The following is a 9,287-nucleotide window of genomic DNA, read 5'->3' on the forward strand; positions in this document are numbered from 1 at the left end:
TCATATTGAACGTGACTATAGCAAGAGTAAGACCACAAACTGGTTGCTAAGAAGTTCAGAATGAAAATTCTTGGGTATTTTGAAATTGATTTGATAATCTGATATGGGTAATTCATTTGCTTTGAGCAATAGTTATGTATTAGTGTTAGCATTTTGTTTGTTTGTTTCTTTAACTTTTTGAGTCATTTAATATGTCTAATTTTCTATGAAGGAGTGGCTGTTTCATATTGAGTTATGCAAAAAAGTGTATAAATTGACTTTGAAGTCTTGATCTTTGCTCCTGTTGTAAATATTTATTGTTTAAATTGTTCTCTATGCATAATCTGTCTCTGTTTTGAATTTTCTCTCTCTCCACTCTTTTGTCTACCTAACTCCCTTCCTATACTTTCTCTCCTCTTTAAATTAGTTTAAGTATACATAGGATAAAGGCTTGTGTTCTTGATAGTAATTTCTCTGCACAACATAGCTAAACAATATTGCTGCAGTCACTTGAATAAAACAGAACAGAGAGAAAAACTTAGGGAGAAGTAAAGCAAACAAACCAACCCTTTCTTTGTTATATTAGTAGTTAGTATTTAGTATTTTGTCCAAATTATTTTTGAAGTTTCTAATACTTATGGTCGTTCCACAGCCTATTGGTTTAATTCGTGAACAAAGTAATGTCCTTGCTAGACAGGTAAATATCATAAACCTTTTTTTTATTCGCATAAAGATGTTGATATGAGTAGTTTTTTGATAGTGATGATAGTATACTTTATAAACTTGTTCTTTTTTGTTGAATTGGCTATTGTGATTTGTGTCAAGTTGCAGATTTGTTTTCTTAAGTATCAAGTTCTATATATTGTGATTGTGTCAAGTAACTTAAAGGAATTCCTGTTTGCTTAACTAAACATTCCCCTCCACCCTTTTTCTTTTTTTCATACTTCACATTGAACCTAACTGCAATGATATCCTCAATACATAGGAGTTAAAAACGTGATTTGATCCATGTTTTGACTTTTGTGTAGTCAATACTCATGGTGATGTATGTATCTTTGATCTGTACCAAATGTGCTATTCATTTTATCTTATTTTCTTTCTGTTCCGATGTATCCATATTTAATATGTAACTATCTAATGCATATATTTCATTTTGAAGTTTCTTAACTTGAAGCATGTAGTACAAAGTAGAAACAGAACACAGTTACAAGAACTAGAAACAAATCTCAATAGTTTAGCAAGAAGAAAAAGGAAGATGCACCAAACCTGAAAACTAGTTTTTGAATAGTCACTTTATTGATCTTGTATTCACTACAACATTTTTTAGCACCAAATCAATTCAAGTCTTGCTGAATGCCTTGAATGAACTTCGATTATGTTATGTCACATATAGATCTTATTGTGTACAATCCAAGCAAGGAAATACTAAGGTTTATTATGTTATATTATTTTATACAGTTTCTTATTTATTTGTTGAAATTTCTGTTGTTTTGAGGTTGTTGAGTATTCTACTCACAATTCATACATCTTCTGGAAAGGCTACAATGTCATTGTCGACTTCTTTATGGAACAAGGTAATCTTTCATGCGAATATGCTAATGCAACACTTTTTTTTTGTTGGTTTTGCTTTTTTCTTTGGAACTGGCTACAGCAACAATTTGGCCTTCAGTTTTGTTTAATGCATTAATATTCTAAGTTCATGATGTGGCTTTTAGTTTCTCTTACTTCATACATCCTTCATCCTTGGTTTTTCCTGTGTGGAGTTGAAGACCACATCTTTGATCGACCTATTAAATGTAAAGCAGGCAAAGAATAGTCATTTGCATCTAGCCTCTAAGTAGATTTTATTCTCTTTATATTTTTAACCATTTACCATACTTCTTGTAAACTTTAGTTGTCTTTACTCAGAAAATATAGGTATACATGGGTTCTTATAGAACAAGGGCTATAGACACCAACAAGTAACTAGTACAAGATTAGAAAACTAAGGCATATTTACAATAGTGAGTAATACTACGTACAACAATTAATAAAAACACATTCAGTAATATTATTAGTGAATCTTTCTTTTTCAATACTACATATATATGGATCTGGCACAATGCTTTTCTACAATTGATTTGTTACTTTTGAAATTAATATATGTGATACTTTGTTGCTTTCTTTCTCATTTTCTGACAAGTATGAGCCTGCTTGGCATGCTGGAAACTGGAATTTTTTCCTTGCTTTACATGGGAGATAATTCACAGAGTGAACAAAACTAAAAGTGGCCATTTCAATGAAAATCTGCACAGGTGCAATGATGAGTTAAGATTTCTTTTTTACTTCAGTATAATTCTACCATCTATATTGTAGAACTTCTGGGGCATAGTTTATCTCTACTACAAGTACTTGCTCCACTATATAACTGAGATGGTCATACTGGACTTGAGGCTTTTTATTGTTAAAGAAATATTTCTTTCTTTTTTTTAAAACAAAACTGCCTTGTTAAAATAAAACGTAATACAACCATTACATATATATAGGGTTTATACAACTAATACTCTTAATTACAGAATAAAATGTAATAAACATAATTAAGTACAAATCCTATAAAAAAGGAAATAACATCTATAATCCTTGATTTCCTCTTACTTCTTTCCAAGGATACTTTGGTAACATGCTATTATCTTGTTCTCAAAGTCAGCTAGAAACCTTTTGCTTGTTATTGTCTTTTATATCTGTCTCTCAAAGTCAGTCAGTTACCTTTTGCTTGTTATTATCTTTTATGTTATATACTGCAGAAATTGTATGATTTTTAGTTGAAAGGATTACACATGACATTGTCATTTTTGTAATTGTTATTCCTCAAGAAGCTAATAAGTGTGCTTACAGATATTTTGACTGGTTTCCCTGTGGTTCACTCTATCAGATGGACAAGATATCATAACTAACATTGCATGGCCAGCTGATAAAGTCATAATTAGGTAATTAACTTTTTTTATGTACTCTTTTAGTTTACTATTAATTTTAAGTTGAAGCATTAATTATTTAAATTTTGTTGTAGCTAAGAAAATGGACTCACAACAAAGACAAGTGCACAAAGGATGATGAATTGAAGGATGGAGCAAGTTTCATGCATGGTTTACTTTTGTGTATCTTGTAATGTTTCTGTTTTTCATTTTTGAAGTAAAAATTGTTCAAGATTATAAAATTTTATTGTGTTATGCTTTCAAACTTAAGTTAGAACTAAGATCTCATGAAGTAGACACATTCATGGTTTGAATTAGTTATTGTTTAATGTAATACTTATGGTTTATCAATCTAATGAGAATTACATTTTATGATTAATTTTGATTTTTTTTATCAAAATAAAATAATGAAAATCTTTTAATTAAAAAAAACCTTATAAGTATCCTTATCATAATAAAATTTAAAATATATTATCCTGAATAAAGTAACAAAATTTTATTACTGGACTTTTAATATGTTATGATTTCGTAACATATTATAAGCATAACAAATCGTTATGATTTATATAATATAACAAATTAAAAATGCTATCAAAATAATCAAATGTAATAGTTAAAAAGTGTTATGCATAAAGTATAAGATTAAACTTGAAATTTATAACCAAATACTCTAACTAAATGTTATAATTTGAATATAATAGCAACTAAAAATGTGTTATTGAATAGTTTAAGATAACATCGAACATAACATTCGAAAACTATTATAGAAAAGACAGGACTTTTAATAACAGGGGCTATGTTAGTGTTTTCAGAAGCGTTATCAATACTCCCGGTTAGCAGTTTTTAAGTGTTATGAATACAGTTTTTTCTTGTAGTGGGAGCTAGCCTTCAGCTCCTGGGCCACCCTTAGTCCGGCTAGTAAAGCTTTGTATTCAGCCTTGTTGTTGCTTGCCTTGAATCCGAATCTCAACGCCGAGTGGAATCTATGTCCTTCTGGGGATATCAAAATGATTCCAGCCCCGGAGCCATTCTCGTTAGATGAGCCGTCTACGAAGACCTTCCATGAGGCCTGGACTAAGGAGGCCTGGGGTGAATCTTCCACAGGATCTTCTCGGAATCCTATGCATTCTGCCACAAAATCAGCCAGGGCCTGGCTTTTTATTGCAGTTCGCGGAGTGTACAAAATCTCGAACTGGCTGAGCTCAATAGCCCACTTCAACAGGCATCCCGATGCTTCAGGTTTTTGCAAAACCTGCCTTAAAGGTTGATCGGTTATGACATGTATTGAGTGGGACTGGAAATACGGCCTGAGCTTTTGGGAGGCCGTAATGAGACAGAAAGCCATCTTTTCCATCAACGGATACCGAGACTCAGCTCTGAGAAGCCTCTTGCTGATGTAATAGACTAACTTCTGAGACCGGTCTTCTTTTCGGACCAAAACGGCACTAGCTGCATCTTTTGTGACGGCTAGGTAAAGGAAAAGAGGCTCTCCTACCATTAGTTTGGACAATACGGGTGGCTCGGCTAAATGTGCTTTCAGGTTGAGGAAGGCACGCTCGCACTCCTCGGTCCATTCGAACTTTTTATTCCCCCGGAGTAGGTTGTAGAATGGCAGACACTTGTCAGTAGATTTAGAGATAAACTGATTGAGGGCCGCCACCCTTCCTGTCAGGCCTTGAACATCCTTTCGCGACTGAGGTGAGGGCAGCTCGAGCAAAGACCTGATCTTATTGGGGTTTGCCTCAATTCCTCTAGTATTGACAATGAAACCAAGGAATTTCCCTGATGCGACCCCGAAAGTGCACTTCTGCGGGTTATGCCTCATGTCGTATTCTCTCAATATCTTAAAGCATTCCTCCAGGTCGGAAACATGGTTATCGGCAGTTTTTGACTTGACCAGCATGTCATCAACGTACACTTCCATGTTCTTCCCGATCTGGTTGGCAAACATTTTGTTGACCAACCTCTGGTATGTAGCTCCGGTGTTCTTCAGCCCGAATGCATGACCTTATAACAATAAACGTTAGTTGGAGTCATGAAGCTAGTGTGCTCCTAGTCCGCTGGATTCATGGCGATCTGATTATAGCCCGAATATGCATCCATAAAGGGCATGAGCTCGTGCCCTGCTGTGGCGTCTACCAATTGGTTGATCCTTGGCAAGGGGAAACAGTCTTTGGGGCAAGCTTTGTTCAGATCGAAGAAGTCGATGCAGGTCCGCCATTTCCCGTTGGGCTTCCGGACCAACACAGGATTGGCGACCCAGACCGGGAACTTAGCCTCACGGATAAAGCCGCAGTTTAATAGCCGGGCTACTTCCTCTTCTAGGGCTTCAGCTCGGGTTGTTCCTAGGCGCCTCTGTTTCTGGGATTTTGCAGGCACGCTTTTATCCAAATGGAGGGTGTGCATGATGACGCTCGGACTAATCCCCACCATGTCCTCATGAGACCATGCGAACACGTCCAAGTTCTCCTGCAGGAACTTAATCAGCTCCGCCATCCGCAAGGGATTCTGTGGATCGATATTTACCTCCTCGAGCTATTCAATAGCTTGGAGCTTGGATTTATCCTCGCCTATTCTGGGGTCGATATCATCCCCTAAGATGATATTTTCCCCTTCGGCGCTCTGAGGTTTTTCAATCTCCGGACTAGGCACTAGTTCGTGAGATTCCTCATTTCCGCCTTGGACGGTCATCGTTAACTGCCCGGGTTTTAATTTTCCCTTCATAGAAATGTTGTAGCATTCCCTGGCAGCAAGTTGATCGCCACGGACATTGCATATCCCCGAGGAAGAGGGTAATGTTAGCGCGAGGTGGCGGATGGAGGTAACGGCTTCAAACGTTATTAGTGTAGGTCGACCCAAAATGGCATTGTACGCGACGAGACAATCGATGACCACAAACTTGAGGAGTTTCGAGACTGTTCGAGGTCCCTCTCCCAAGGTGATCACCAGCTCAATTATTCCTATTGCCGCCGATCCTTCTCTAGAGAATCCATAAAGCATCATGGAGGTGGCCTTCACCTCGGTGACAGACAAACCCATCTTTTCCAGCGTGGACCGGAAAAGTAGGTTTACTATACTCCCATTGTCGACCAGCACTCTCCTAACCCTCCGATTAGCGAGCTGAATGGCTACGACCAGAGGGTCGTTATGAGGGAACTGGACGTGGCTGGCATCTTCTTCAGTAAATATGATTAGTTGCCTCTCCAATCGTTGCTGTTTTGGGAGATGCTGCTCAGGGACGAACTCCACTCCATTATGAGCCTTAAGTTCACTGACGTATCTCTTTTGGGCACCTCTACTCGTGCAGCCAGATGGGGACCTCCAGAGATCAAGAAGATCTCTCCTCCTATCATGGGAGGAGGAACGTCGTGATCTCCCCGAGACCCGGGCTGACTGACAGGGACTTCCGGAGTTGGATGGCCTGCGGGAACTCTATTTCGCGCATACTGAGCCAAGGGTCCGGCTCTGGTGAGAGTTTCAATCTCATCCTTCAGTGTCTACAGTCATCGATATTGTGGCCAATGTCGTTGTGGAACCGGCAAAACTTGGAAGGGTCTCGCTTACCCTTCTGGTGCTTTAACGGTTCCGGCTTCTTCCAGGGGAGGCGAACAGAATAGGCTAGGAAGATGTTCTCCCTAGAGTGGGTGAGCTCAGTATAAGTCACGTAGACCGGCTTAAATTTTTCTACGAACTTGTTCTTCTTTGGGTTGTGCTAGTTGCCCTCGCTGCTCCCCTTTCTCTTGCCTCCACCAAACTGGTTATTCTGTGTAACGGTCTGGGTTGCTGTCACGACCTCCATTCCCACTCCAACGGGCTGTTTAGGGGCCTGGCTAGTTCCCGCGGCTGAGGCTTCTGCCTCCTCCAGATTGATCCACCCCTGGGCCCTATTTAGGAATTCATTTACGGTGCTGACTCCCTTCCTTTCTATCTCTTTCCAGAGTCCTCCCCCGACGAGGATTCCCGTTCTCAAAGCCATGAGCTTGGAGCTGTCATCTGCGTCTCTGGCCCGAGCAACGACGTTCGCGAATCTACTCAGGTAAGCCTTCAGAGGCTCATCGGGTTGCTGCCTAACGTTTGCCAAGGTGTCGACCTTGACGCGGGCAGCCTGGGAAGCTCGGAATGCTCTCTTGAAGTCAGCAGAGAAAGTTTTCCACGAGTTGATTGACTGCTTCTTATTCTGTTTGAACCATTGTCTGGCTGGCCCAGTCAAGGTGGAGGGAAATATTAGACACCTCAGCTCGGGACCAATGTTGTGGGCCATCATCAAGGTATTGAACATGCCCAGATGATCTGACGGGTCCCCGTCTCTGTTGAACTTGGACAAGTGAGGCATACAGAAACCAGGTGGATACGTCGTTACTGCTATGCTAGGGGCGAAGAGCTCAAGTTCGTCCCCTGAATCATATTCATCTTTTTCTTTTTCTGATAAGATTTTCCTCATCAGCTCCTCCATCTGAGCCAGACGCTCAAGGGTTTTGTCCTGATTTCCTTGGTTGTCCCGGGGCTATTCAACAGCTCCGGATCCAATGTACGCGTTTGGTGGGTTATTGTCCCTCCTATCTTGAGATAGGTTATATGGGACGTTCTTGCTGTCGCGTACTTCGTACAAGTCTTCCCTTTGGCGAGCACGGCTGCTGTTTCCCACCGGGTCTCCCCTTTGAGAGTTTAGACGATCTCGGAGGTCGCCCCTCGGGGCGGCTTGAGGACTTTGGGCCGAGCTCAAGCGTTGGCGCAGGTCTCTGCCGAAGAGGTCACTTCGATGGCTTCCGATCCAATAGCTCCCATTTGAGAATCTGGGAGCCCGCCTCTAGGGATGAGGATCCGAGACTTCTCTGGGCGCCCGGCTACGATGGGAAGGTCCGGCGGAAGGTGGATTTCTCCTACTGCTCCCGTGATCCGGAATGTCTCGGACTGGCCGGGGAGGAGATGGGTATCTTATTGGTGAAGGAGGATGCCTGACCGGAGATGTGATCCTAGTCCCGTCAGGGCGAATCAAGTTAGGCCAAGGCCGCTCCGCTCTACCATCCTCCGGGTCTTGTGCTCGGCGGTCTAAGCGGGGTGCAGGACGACTGGCCGGGGTGGGCTGTCGCTGTGAGCCCTCCCCGGATCTCCTTCGCGAACTCCCTCGAGCCCTCCTGGGCGCACTCAAGGGCGGAAGTGAGCTGAGAGTTGAGGTCCGGACCGATCGGCTGTACTGTCGCTCGACCCTAGGTGGTTCCTCAAAAGTGGTTTCCCGGTGGTGCGATGTGGGAGTAAAGTTTGTTGTCGGGGGTCTGACCGACCAGCTGGGCCTGGACCGATTACCCCGACGGGACTTATGAGTCTCGCCTTGCCTCTTTCCGACGTTAGCGTCAATTGTAAGAGGGGGTAGTCAGGCCAAAACCTCTTGATTCTGCTGGTTAGCCTTCGCCAGCTGACTCCTCAACTGTGCATTTTCCATTTCCACCGCCGTGTAAAAATCTTGCTTCGGATTGGGCAGCCAGGGAGCCGAACTTCCAGTGTCGTCTTGGCCTATTGGTTGCTTGCCTGACCGCTGCTGAACCTCAGGGTTCTGATCATCGGAAATGTCGCCATGATGGGCCTCCTGCCCATCACGTTGGTCCGCCTCGTTACCATGTCTTGAGCGAGTGACTACCATGGTTGAGTATTTGCGATAGCACCAATCTAACAGGCTCTCAATGAAAGCACCAAACTGTTGACACAGTTCTTCGGCAACAGGTAATTAATAGAATAGAGAGTGGGATTAGTGTTAAATAATGAACCGTAATAGATGAATGATCTCAAAGAAAAATGATGATACAAATACTTTTTTAGGTGGCTCAAAGGTTAAAATCCTTCTAGTCCACCAGCCAATATTATTGTTATCTTTATGATATTCTTTACTGGGTATTTCTTTACAAAATAGAATCCAACCCTTTGCAACTTCCAGGGTCTCCATATTTATAGGGAGGGGGCACCCGGGGGTTGGCAAGGGGGGTCAACTCGTGACCTTCTTACCCATCATGTCACTTCTGTGACATTCATGATTAATTCCTAAAACCTGACAATGAAGTGTGGTCTAATCAATAGGAAAGGGGGATAATGGGCCGCACGGCCCAACCCAGTCGTGGGTGCCTGAACACGTACGTTTATGTTGCGTGTCCGAGAATTCAGGGATGGATTAGACATGTGATGTTTGATATATGCACGTTTACATTGCGTGGTTGACTTTATAAGGGGTCAGAGGTGCCAACTCAGGCTCGCACCTCGAGCTGGATGTATTCTTCAGCTCGCGATGTCCATACTTCGGACCCGACTCAGTAACCTCCTTAAGCCTTTGGTTACCTCGAGCTAATGAGGTAGGACCTAGTAACAGCA

General features: G+C 42.0%; 1 long non-coding RNA gene across 1 annotated transcript; it reads left to right on the top strand.

The window, feature by feature from the left end:
- Positions 1 to 2,876: 2,876 nt before the first annotated feature.
- LOC133789566 (uncharacterized) lies at positions 2,877 to 3,238 on the top strand. The gene is made up of 2 exons (XR_009873615.1): positions 2,877 to 2,945; positions 3,026 to 3,238. It is a non-coding gene; the product is annotated as an uncharacterized LOC133789566 (long non-coding RNA).
- Positions 3,239 to 9,287: the final 6,049 nt, after the last annotated feature.

The sequence above is a fragment of the Humulus lupulus genome, chromosome 7, assembly GCF_963169125.1.
Source record: "Humulus lupulus chromosome 7, drHumLupu1.1, whole genome shotgun sequence".
NCBI lineage: Eukaryota > Viridiplantae > Streptophyta > Magnoliopsida > Rosales > Cannabaceae > Humulus > Humulus lupulus.